The sequence below is a fragment of the Ochotona curzoniae genome, unplaced genomic scaffold (genome assembly GCF_017591425.1).
Source record: "Ochotona curzoniae isolate NIBS_2020 unplaced genomic scaffold, NIBS_Ocur_1.0 scaffold_3223, whole genome shotgun sequence".
Lineage (NCBI taxonomy): Eukaryota > Metazoa > Chordata > Mammalia > Lagomorpha > Ochotonidae > Ochotona > Ochotona curzoniae.
In genome coordinates, this window is record NW_024467108.1 from 4,448,735 (window position 1) to 4,461,085 (window position 12,351).

The following is a 12,351-nucleotide window of genomic DNA, read 5'->3' on the forward strand; positions in this document are numbered from 1 at the left end:
GCTCTGTGGGTGAGGCTTGCACCTGTCTGGCAGTGGCGACCACCAGGGGCAAGCGCGTCCAGTGAGCACTAGTGAGGGTATGCTCCCCAGAGGACAGGGTCCTTACCTCCGCCTCCCGCCTCCCGCCTCCCGGTCCAGGGTTGGCCCTGCAGACCTGGTACTGAATGAGTCCATGAATTAACATGACGCCGCGAGAAGAACAGCAGAAACGCCCAAACTCAGACAGCAAAAGAGCCCTCACTTGCTGGGTCCCCTTGGGTGGATCCTATTCATCCCTCCATCCTGTCTTTGGTCCTCAGCTTCCTGCTCAGCTGCTCTTTTGCAACTGGACACGGCCATGAGTGTTGGAGGGAAGAAGACCTGGAGGCAGGTGGGAGAAGTGAGAAGGGGTGTGGAGTCCACCTTGCACTAGGGTAAGGAGTCGGGTTTCCAGGCTGACCAGTTTATGTCCCAGGCTCTCTTTCTGATCCAGCTTTGGGCTCGCTGTTGCACTGTGGTACCACCACTTTCAGAACAGAGTGAAGTGGGAAGAATCCAGAGTCCCAGAAACATCTCCAGAGCCCTCAGAATCAGCCACACGTGTGCCACTCCCTCCCTTTCAGGCTTAACCACTCCCAGCCTCTCTCCATCAGGTGTACAATACTTGAACAAACAGTGAGAAATGTGCATGCCACCATGCCTCCCTTTTTGTGTGGGCCTCCAGGGAGCTCAAAGTCAAATGCAGTGCTTGACTCCCGAAAAAGTCACATCCTAAAAGGGGCTGGGATGGAGATATTTTCCTATATTCATCTTTACTGGAGAGGTGCATTAGGATTGCCTCTGCACACACATGTACACATATCCCATTTTGGGTCTGCACTGCCCCCACCCTCCGCTGTGTTCTCCTTAACCCCAAGGCACAGGCTGTCCTCCCTCCTCACTTGGACCTTCACGACAGGCTCTGCTGTCCCTGGGCTGGGAACTTTGAGTCTGTTTTCCTCACACCTGTCTTGGGACTCTGCAGCTGATTTTTTTTTTTTTAAGATTTATTTATTGATTGGAAAGTCAGATATACAGAGAGGAAGAGAGACAGAGAGGAAGATCTTCTGTCCGATGATTCACTCCCCAAGTGAGCACAACGCCTGATGCTGAGCCAATCCAAAGCCAGGAGCCAGGAATCTCCTCCAGGTCTCCCATGTGGGTGCAGGGTCCCAAGGATTTGGGCCATCCTTGACTGTTTTCCCAGGCCACAGCAGAGAGCTGGAAAGGAAGCGGAGCTGCCAGGATTAGAACCAGCACCCATATGGGATCCCGGTGTGTTCAAGGCAAAGACTTTAGCTGATGAGCCACCACACCAGGCCCTTACTATTATTATTATTATTATTATTATTATTATTATTATTATTGACAGGAAGATGTTTTACAGAGAGAAGGAGACAGAGAGAAAGAAGCGTTCACTGGTTTGCTCCCCAACTGGCCACAACAGCCAGAGCTAAGCTGATCTGAAGCCAAGAGCCAGGAGCTTCTTCCAGGTCTCCCATACAGGTTCAGGGTCCCAAGGTTTTGGGCCGTCCTCGACTGCTTTCCCAGGCCACAAGCAGGGAGCTGGATGGGAAGTGGAGCAGCTGGGACACCAACTGGCCCATATGGGTTGTCAACTCATGGAGGTGGAGGATTAGCCAGTTAGCCAACATGCAGGCCCTTCTACCAGTCATTTCATTGACAAATCCAACCAAATCACAATTCCACCTAGAATTTATTATCTCATGGCCTAGCATTTACATATTAAAACCCAGAAATCTCCATGATGGATTCAGGAGTGTACACATATTGCCTGCTGTCTAGCACTACCAGTTTACCCTCCGCTTGCCCCCAAAGAGCCGGATAGCGTCTTCATGATCCTCCTACGTGTTTTACTCTGTGTGGACTACCTTTCTCTTCCTGTTCCATCTAGTGGACCCCTTTTTTAGCTGTGAAAATTCAGCTCCAAGTTGCTTGCCCCTTAAGGCTATCCCTGATAGTCCCTGGGGGAAGTGAAAAATTTTTTATCTTGGTGTTTGGCATGGCACTTTGCATAGTAATTCCCACAGTGTAGATATCTGCACTTTCTTTTCTTTTAAAAAAATACTTAATTATTTTTATTGCAAAGGCAGATTTACAGAGAGGGAAAGAGAGACAGACAAATATTTTCTGTCCATTGGTTCATTCCTCAAGTGGCTGTAGCAGCCAGAACTGAGCCAATCCGAAACCAGGAGCCAGGAGCTTCTTCTGGATCTCCAACACAGTGTAGGATCCCACGGCTTTGGGCCATCCTCGACTGCTTTCCCAAGCCACAAGCAGGAAGCTGGAAGGGAAGTAGAGCAGCCGGGATACAAACCAGCACCCATATGGGATCCTGGTACATGCAAGGCAAGGATTTAGCTGCTAGGTTACATTGACGGGCCCATCACCTGCATTTTCTACCCTGCACTGTTTGGGTAGGTAGTGTATTTCATGTACACCTGTCTTTCCAGCACCCCGTAAAAATCTGGCACCCCAAGATACTGAGCCAGTAATTGTTACATAAGTGGGTGGACATGTTTGGGATGGGAAGAGATGGTGTTGCTCCATGGGGTACCTCCACCACTGCCCTGACCTCAGCTTCAATCGGTGACTGATATAAGAGACGAGCACACGAGGCAGAGTGTGGAATGCCCTTTAGGAGTGCTGTCTGTGTATTGTCAACATAGTGACAAAAGGAGTCCCAGGGCCGTGCCAGACCAAGCTGACTCCTTTTGCCTTTTGAGATTTGAGGCCAGGGATCCTTTTGCTCTTCTCCCACCAGTCCTGGAGCCCCCATGCCATGTTTGTTTTCCTATACTTGTGTTAAGTTTTTTCCCCCCTGTGTGCTTCCACACATCCTGTGTCATTTGCCTGGAATGTTCATTCTCTCACATCTGCTCTTCTGTCTGCCAAATTTGTTGATTTTCCAAGGGCCAAGGGATTGCCCTTGGAAGGGATTTGTGGAACAGTGATCAAGTACCAGTTCTGGGCTGGGGACTGCACTAGCTGTTGGGGAGATGGTGGAAAACAAGATGGACATTGGTGCTTATGGATTAGGCTCCCTGTGCCATCCCATTTCATGTTACTATAGTGATGTGCCCAAGGCAGCTTAACTTTACCAAGAAAAGGGGTTTCCTTTGGCTCTCGGTGATGGAGGTGCAAGGTCTAAGGCTGTATCTGGTTATGTCTGCCTTGCTTTCAGAGTCCTGAGTCTATATAGAGCCTCACAGGGTGGGAGAGAGGGTATATGTATGTGTGTTTCTTTTCTAAGTCTGTCTTCTTTTTTTAAAGATTTATTTATTTTTATTACAAAGGCAGATATACAGAGAGGAGGAGAAACAGAGAGGAAGATCATCCATCCGATGATTCACTCCCCAAGTGAGCGCAATGGCCGGAGCTGAGCCAATCTGAAGCCAGGAGCCAGGAACCTCTTCCGGATATCCCACATGGGTGCAGAGTCCCAAAGCTCTGGGCCGTCCTCGACTGCTTTCCCAGGCCACAAGCAGGGAGTTGGATGGGAAGTAGAACTGCAAGGATTAGAACTGGTGTCCATATGGGATCCCAGCGCACATACTAGGTGAGGACTTTAGCCACTAGGCCACCACGCTGGGCCCTATCTCTTTCTTCTTATGTAGCCGCCAAGATCCAATCATGAGTCCTCTACTGTAATGACTCATGGAATCCCAGTGGCTTCTGAGAGGCCACCATGTCTACACACCACAGCTGGATTAAATTGGCACCCTCTTTCTGCCTGTGCCTCCTGCTGGGACTGCTCAGGCCACACCCTGAGCTGGCCAAGCCCTGGCACTAGGGTAGGTTTATCTGCTTCTGTGGGAGCCCTTAGCACATCATATTTTCAGAGGGTTTGTGTCTCCTCTGCATTGAGCTGCTTAGTGGACACACTGCTTGTTGTTTATCGCCTTTCATAACCTTCAGCACCAAGCTGTATCTGTGATGCTGAAGACCTGACTTGTTGAATAGTATCTTCTTTATAATCAACCTGCAGAAGTTCCAACAATTAAACATTTCAATTTCCTGAGCTGGCTGTTGTACAGTTGGCCTCAGAATTATGGGTTCTGCATCCCCAGATTCAACTGACCAGAGGTCAAAACTGTTTAAGAAACACATGTATCTATCTGTACTGGACATGTACAGAAGTTTTCCTTATTTCCAAAATGATCCCTGTAGCTAGTCACGCAACACGGATGGTGCATTGGGCCTGTAAGTCAGCCAGAAATAACTTACAGTGTACACACAGGAGGGTGTAGATAGCTTACATGTAAATGCCACTCCCCTTTTATTTTTAAAAGTTTTTTTTTTATTTGAAAGGCATAGAGAAAGAGAAAGAGAGAGAGAAACATTTTCTATCCATTGATTCACTCTGCAAGTACCACAATAGCCAGAGCTGGCCAGGTTGAAACCAGGAGCCCAGGACCCAGGCTGAGCCTCCCATGTGTGTGACAGGCACCCACATCCTTCAGCCATATCTGCTGCCTCCCAGGGTGCACATTAGCAGGAAGCTGGACAAAAGCACAGGAGCTGGGACCAGTGAAAAAGCACTCCCACAGGGATTGTAGACTTCCCAAGTGGCAACTTCAGAGCTGTGCCAAATACCTGCCTTTACTCCTTTAGGTATAAAGGCATTATCATCTGCTGATTTGGGCATCTCTAGGGGATCTGAACCTTTATGATACGCCCCAAAATGATGGTTACTGCCTTTACTTTGTTGTGTTTTGAGCATGGGTGTACTGATGGATTCTCCCAAGATGGGTCCAACTTAGATACAATGGGAGGAAAGTCTTGTTTAAAGGAGCTATCAAAGATTTATTTTTATTTGAAAAGAAGATTTTATATATAGAGGTCTGCCATCCGCTGACTCACTCCCCAGATGGCTGCAGTGGCCAAAGCTGAGCTGACCAGGAGCTTTTTACAGGTCTCTCATGTGGGTGCAGAGGCCCAAGGACTACACAACCAGTGGTGATAGGGGCTGTAGCCACTCCAAGGTTGTCCTGGGAAGCAACCTGGGTTACCTTTTCGAATGCAAAGCAGTTGCTTCCATATATATATTTTAAAGATTTTATCTTATTTTTATAGTAAAGTCAGATATACAGAGAGAAGGAGAGATATAGTGGAAGATCTTCCATCCATTAAGTCACTCCCTAAGCAGCTTCAATGGTCAGAGCTGAGCTAATCCAAAGTGAGGATCCAGGAGCCTCTTCTGGGTCTCCTATGTGGGTGCAGGGTCCCAAGGATTTGGGCCATCCTCTATTGCTTTCAGAGGCCACAAGCAGGGAGCTGGGAGGGTAGCAGGGCCTCTGGGATTAGAACTGGTGCCCATATGGGATCCTGGCGCGTGCAAGGTGAGAATTTTAGCCACTAGGCTACCATGCCAGGGCCACTTCCATGGTTTTATATATATAAGCATGTTTTTTTTTTTTTTTAAAAAAAAAAAAAGGTTTATTTTTATTGGAAAGGCAGGAAGTAGAGTAGCCGGGACACAAACTGGCATCCATATGGGATCCCAGAAGATGCAAGGCGAGGATTCAGCCACTAGGATATTGCGCTGGGCCCTGCTCTCATGCTTAAACCCTCACCATTGCACTTGGGATGGAAGATGGAGTCTAGCTTGTGGATGCTGGCAGGACATGGCCCCTTCCAGCCTGCAGCTGCACACCCTTCTCCCCTGCTGCACTCCCTGCTCTCACACACTGACCATTGTCTCTGGGACCTGGCAGACCCTATCCCTCCTAGCGACTGTGCCCTGGCTGCTTCTTTGGCATGGGATAGCATCTCAGATGTTCCATGCAGTTCAAATATCATGTCTTCAGGGAGGTTTCCCTGGCCCAACCCATCCACTGCTGCCATCTCTCCTCAGCTTCTTGTGTGACTTCCTGCTTGCCATTCATCATGACCTGAATAGCATTCCCCAACTGCTGCCTTCTCTCTCTCCTTCCTAGGCATGAATGCTCTGGGATAGCCTGGGCCTGGACCTTAATTCAGGACCACAGCTATATCCCTTATATCCCTGGCATCTAGAGCAGCACCAGTACATAATAGCAGAGATGTACTCTGTGTGTGTGTGTGTGTGTGTGTGTGTGTGTGTGTGTGTGTGTGTACATACTCCTCAGATTTTATTGCCTTCAGAGCAAAACATAAAACATTTGAGCTTACAGTAGAAACTCTTGCACCTTCCTGTGTTTTTGTTTATTCTTCTTCATCTGAAAAGTTGCGGGGGAGAAAGAGATATTCCATCCTTTGATTCACTCCCCAAATAACAGCAATGGCCAGGAGTGTAGGACACTCTCCCAGCCTCCCACGTGGGTGGCAGGGGCCCCAGTACTCAGGCTGTCAGCCTGTTAGGGGGCACAGCAGCAGGAAGCTGGACCTGGACATGAAACCAAGTCAGAGCTTGAGCCCAGGCATGCTGCTATGGGATGTGGGTGTCCTCAGCCACCTGCTTACCTGCTGCACGTAACACCTGCTACGCTTGCCCTGGTTCCTCCTCCTCTCCTGGTTCAGCACATATGTGTCCTAACAGCTCCTTCTTACATCTGCAGCCGGGCTCAAAGCCCTGAGCTCTTAGCACAGTCGTCTGTGCTTCTCTTTAACCTTTCTCTGAAGAAGTTAGCTTCCTCTGCCAACCATAGCCATTCTGCTCTGCCACAAGGTGACTTTTCTGGGCACCCAGAGAACCCTTGGCCTTCTGCACTGTGTCACTTCGTGCGGCTCAAGCTTGCCGTGCTTCTCACAGGAATTCCAGTTAGTTTTAGGAACGGTCACTGTGTTCGCACTTGCCTTGTTGCACAACGACTTCAAAAAAGGTGGAAGAGAGAGAATAAAATATAGGGCAGGTGTTTAGCTTAGAAATTAAAATGTCTGGACCCGGTACGATAGCGTAGTGGCTAAAGTCCTTGCCTTGCACGCCCGGGATCCCATATGGGCACCAGTTGTAATCCCGGCAGCTCCACTTCCCATCCAGCTCCCTGCTTGTGGCCTGGGAAAGCAGTCGAGGACGGCCCAAAGCTTTGGGACCCTGCACCCACATGGGAGACCCAGGAGAAGTTCCTGGATCCTGGCTTCGGATCGGCTCAGCTCCAGTCGTTGCGGCTGCTTGCCTGGGGAGTAAATAATCGGACAGAAGGTCTTCCTCTCTGTCTCTCCTCCTTTCTGTATATCTGACTTTCCAATAAAAATAAATAAATTTTTTTTTAAAAAAAGAAATGAAGATGCCTGCCTCCTATATCAGAGTGAAGTTCTGGCTCCTGATTCTTTTCCTGCTGATGCAGTCCCTGGGAAACAAAAGGGATGGCTCACAAGGTAAGTCGGATCCTTACCTTGCCAGGAAGACCTGAGTCAAGTCCCTTACTCCCAGGCCCAGGCCAGCCTCAGCCCAAACCCAGCCTTAGCCCAGCTCAACCCAGGTCAACCCAGCTCAGTCCAGCCTCAGCCCAGCTCAACCCAGCCCCAGCCCAGCCCAGCCCAGCCCAGCCCAGCCCAGCTCAGCCTCAGTCCCAGCACAGCCCAACTCAGCCCAACTCAGCCCAGCACAGCCCAGCACAGCCCCAGCCTCAGCCCAGCTCAGCCTCAGCCTCAGCCCAGCTCAGCCTCAGCCCAGCCTCAGCCCAACTCAGCCCAGCACAGCCCAGCACAGCCCAGCACAGCCCCAGCCTCAGCCCAGCTCAGCCTCAGCCTCAGCCCAGCTCAGCCTCAGCCCAGCCTCAGCCCAACTCAGCCCAGCATAGCCCAGCACAGTCCAGCACAGCCCCAGCCTCAGCCCAGCTCAGCCTCAGCCCAGCCTCAGCCCAGCACAGCCCAGCACAGCCCAGCACAGCCCCAGCCTCAGCCCAGCCCAGCCTCAGCCCAGCCTCAGCCCAGTTCAGCTCAGCTTAGCCCAGCCTCAGCCCAGTTCAGCTCAGCTCAGCCTCAGCCCAGCCTCAGCTCAGCCCCAGCTGAGCCTTAGCCCTTGTGGGCATCCTGAGGAGTGAAATCAGTGGACAAGAGCAGATTTTTTTCTAACTTTTTAGTTTAAACCTTTCTAAAGTGACAACAAATTGATAATATGATACATGAAACATGAGAGTTTCTATTGAAAATTTTCAGTGAAAAAAGGATTTAGTATAAAAATATATAATTTTAAAGTGAAAATTAAATGAGTAATAAATGAAATGTAGGAACTGGTGCATACGAGGAGTGAAGTGAGGACCCAGTCCTTGCGGATGCAGCCAGAGTGGAGTGACCTTCATTCCTGCTGGACCCTCTGGTCACCGTCTAATACCACCAGTAACAGCCGGCAGAGTGCTGCATGGCTGTGGGCATCCTAATTTTTGTCAAATGAATGAACCAACAGCAGTTAAACAGGGACCTCAAACTTCCTTCCCAGACTTACTAACTCTTCTTCCACCCCTAGTCTAGCCCTTTATCTCTGCTGGCCTGTTTAGGTCCAGAACAAAAGGTGAACGCTGCATCTCTCACACTGGACATTGGTTTTAATACAGTGCAATGAAGAACATCTAGAACTTGGAAAGTCTGCAGTTTTTATATTTTGAGGCTTGAATGGTGACACTAAGAAAGCTTGCTTGTTTAAGAAAAGCTTTTAAACACAGATGACCTTGACCATTATTACTACATGCTAAAATTCATTTTGTGTGTAATACTTAAAGCTACGTAGCTCGTAAATCCATTGCTAAGCATTTAACAGGAAAAGTAATCTGGGATTCCCAAGATTTATGTAGGATACACTCACCAGCAGATAAGTGCAATTTGCAAAATGGTTGATATTGAAAGGGTTGCAGGAGGGTGTCCTGGTCACTCCCTGCACCCTTCCTTTTATTGGGCATAGGCTGCCTGCAGAACCACGTGGACAGCAACCCCGGTGTTGGCCACAGGACTGTCCTGGGACCCGCCTTCTTAGCATACGACCGGGAAGGTAAATGTGTTGCCCAGATTGCACACCGCTGAATGCTGGAATTCAATCCGAGGCAGAAGGCTTGATGTGGAAGAACATGCATGGACCTGGAGTGGTCAGTTCTGTGTTTCCGAGAGCCCATCATGTGGCCTCGACACGTGACTCCACCCGCACCCCCTCCTTGACACCTTAGTTTTCTCCTCTGTTACACAAAACCTTCTGACGCGAAGCTTCCCCTGGGTTCTGAAGCCTCGCAGCTCTGACGTTCTGAGTTGGGCTCCATGGAAACTGGAAGAGGAGACTGCGTAGTCTCCGTTTGCCCCCTCGTGGTCACGCTGCGCCATCACAGCCCAGGGAGGTCATTGGGAGATGGCGGGGCTTGAGAGCCTAGTGACCAGAGAGCCTTCCTAGAACAAAACAACTCAGTGACTTGGCATTCGCGGGGCGTGGGGTGGTGGGAAAGACTGGTGCAGAAGGCTGTCTTCCTAGGGTTATGAGTAACCTTCCACCCTCCGTGCCTGACAAAATGACGGTTTTGCTCTTTCTCACTCTTGGTGGGATGGAACTGTGCCTCCTCCTTCTTGAGGACTCCGGCCTGACAAGGTGAAAGTAGAAGGGTTTTTTCTGGCGTGATCTGGACAGGGGGGACTCTGCAAGCACCCGAAGTTGACTTAGACCGGAAGAGGTGGCTAGTCCGTACACAGGAAGGTTGATAACCTTTGATGTCTCATTCACAAGTGGATCACTCTTTGTGTATTGAAACTAAAATACTTCTTTTTAGAAGAGTTTAATTTGTTTTTGTTTATTTGAAGCAGGATGGATAGGAGATAGAGAGATTTTCCATGTTCTGGTTCACTCCCCAAATGCCCACACAGAGCCTGGGCTAGCCCAGGCTGAAGCCGGGAGTTTGAGGCTGTACCCGGGGCTCCCACAGGGGTAGCAGGGAACCAAGTACTGGCCGTGTCACCTGATGCATCCAGGCAGCTGGATGGGAAGTGCAGCTGAAACTTGAACCCCAGCCATTCTGCCGTAAGATGCAGAGGTCCCGGGCAGCATCTTAGCCAAACACCTGTCCTGAAAGGCCATCTTAAAGCCACCTCTATCCCCTTAAAAAAATAGGCAACAAAGGCTGCACTATGATTATAGGTGTATGCTTACTTTATAATTAAATAATAGAAAATAATTAAAGGAGGAACGGATTACCTGCAATCATAGGTCAGAGCCTAGAAGAAGTATAGGGCCTCTGGGGGCAGGATGAGACTAAGAAAAACCAAAGGGCTGGGAGAAATGGAGAGATAGAGATAGAAATAGATAGCGAGAGAGGGAGAGATAGAGAGAGAGGCTGACCAGGTGCCAGTGCTCAGTAGATGTGTCAGAATCTGAAGGGGAAATTTAAAGAAACAAAATTATTCTGTACTTGCTTGTTTGTTAAATGGGACTCTTATTTTTTTTTCTGACAATATTCCATACTGTGAAGCCTGCTAAACATGAAAGGTATAGTAACTAAGGGGTCAGCATTCAGTCATTGCTCAGCTTCTGGAGTGTGCCAGATACTATCCCTGAGGCTGAGCCCATTCAGGCTGGCTCGGAACCTCCTTCAGCTAACCTGCCTCTCAGGTCTGTGTTGGGGAGAGTGGATGTTGGTGGCACCAGCTGTCAGCTCAGCTCCGTGTGGATGGCGCAGAGTCAGCTTGGATTGTTTGAATTCCTCAGTGAGAATTATGGGGTTGCCACATCTCCATCTGTGGTGCCACTCTGCCCCAACATTAAGCTTCTCAGTGTTCCTCAGGAGCCTGAGCGCTTTCCTCTGGACAGTGGACACATCAGCATGTTGCTCTGCAGGGCTACTCTACAGTCCAGAGACACAGGGAGAACATGGCTGAGCAAGGTGCCTGGCACGGCATGGTCATTGCTGCATCCATTCCAGTGCCATTCTGCTCCAATCTCCAGCCCAAAGTTCTGGCCTCATCAGAGTCCTCATCAGTCTGACCCAGACCCTGAACTTTCAGGCGTGTGTGTCTCAGTTAGTTGTCTGTCTGCAGGTCTGATGTCATCCCCATCTCCGCCAGGGAACTCCTCATCCCTGGTCCTGTATAACTTTCCCCTTTGCCCTTGCCTTTGCTCTCTGCTTCTGCAGCATCTGTGAGGAGCACCTGCAGTTCTTTCCCATTATGATTGTTTAATGTGTTTCCCTTTTTTCTTTGTCAAAACAAGTTTGATTTTTAAATTTATCTGAATTATGTATTTGAAAGGCAGAACAACTGAGATGGAGAAGGAGAGGAGAGACTGAAAGTCTTCAATCTACTGGCTCATTCCCAAATGCCTGCAACAGCCAGAGCTGGGTCAGGCTGGAGCCAGGAGCCAGAAGCTCCAGCCAGGTCTGCCACATGGGTGCAGGGGCATGAGCAGGGAACTAGGCTGGAAGAAGGAGAGCAGGAACGGGAATCAGCTCTGATTGGGATGGAGACGTGTCCGACAGCGACCTCAGCTGGCCTGTGCTTTTGACCTCCAGGCTGCAGGCAGTGAGCCTCACACGTGTTCTCGGAGTTCAGAGGAAGCTGGGAAGGTGATGTGAAAGCCAAATGGATGGAATCCGCTTTGCAAAGGGGACTACTTCCCTGGAAACGTAAGAGGAAACAATCAAAGATGACTAAGACTGCTGCAAGGGTCTTAAAAGCAAAAGGGAAGGGACAAAATCTGGAGCACAAGTCTGGTTGGAGAGAGGAAGAGGACAGGATGAAGGGGATCCTGGAAGAACTGAGGAGGGTCAAATGTGAGTGGCGAGGGCGGTGCTGGTGTCTGCATGAGAAACTGCAGCAGGGCCTGGCTTCATCCAGCACGGAGCGGCAGGGAAGGTGCTGCTGACAGGGAATGGTGTGGCAGTGCGGCCTGACAGGAGGCTTTGTTCTCCATGACTGTGCTGCTGTTGGTTCTGGGTTGTCCAGCAGGAAAGTGAATCTAGGAGCTCCTTTCCACATGGTGGTGGACGAGGAGGAAGGCAGCAGCTGCTGTGAGGGTGCATCCATAAATGCACAGAAGATGGAATGAAAAGATAAGTTAGCCCAGTGCAAAAAAAAAAAAAAAAATCAGAAGTCTTTGCATAGTTTGTTTGTTTTTTTTTTTCACAATATGCAGTTCCATAAACTTCTGGAGATCTCTTGTATGCATGGATTCACTTTTTTTTGGTACCAAAATAAATTCAACCATTAATTCCATTTCCCCTCCCCCCCTTTTTAAAATTAACCTTATTTTTTTATTATTAATTGCATTGCATTATATGACACAGTGTTATAGGCACTGGGATTAATTAACCTTATTTAATTAAAGTTTTTTTTTTACTATCTTTTAAATTTGAAAAATTACAGGAAAAAAAGAGATAGATCTTCTATCCACTGGTTCACTCCCAAAATACAACAGCCAGAGCT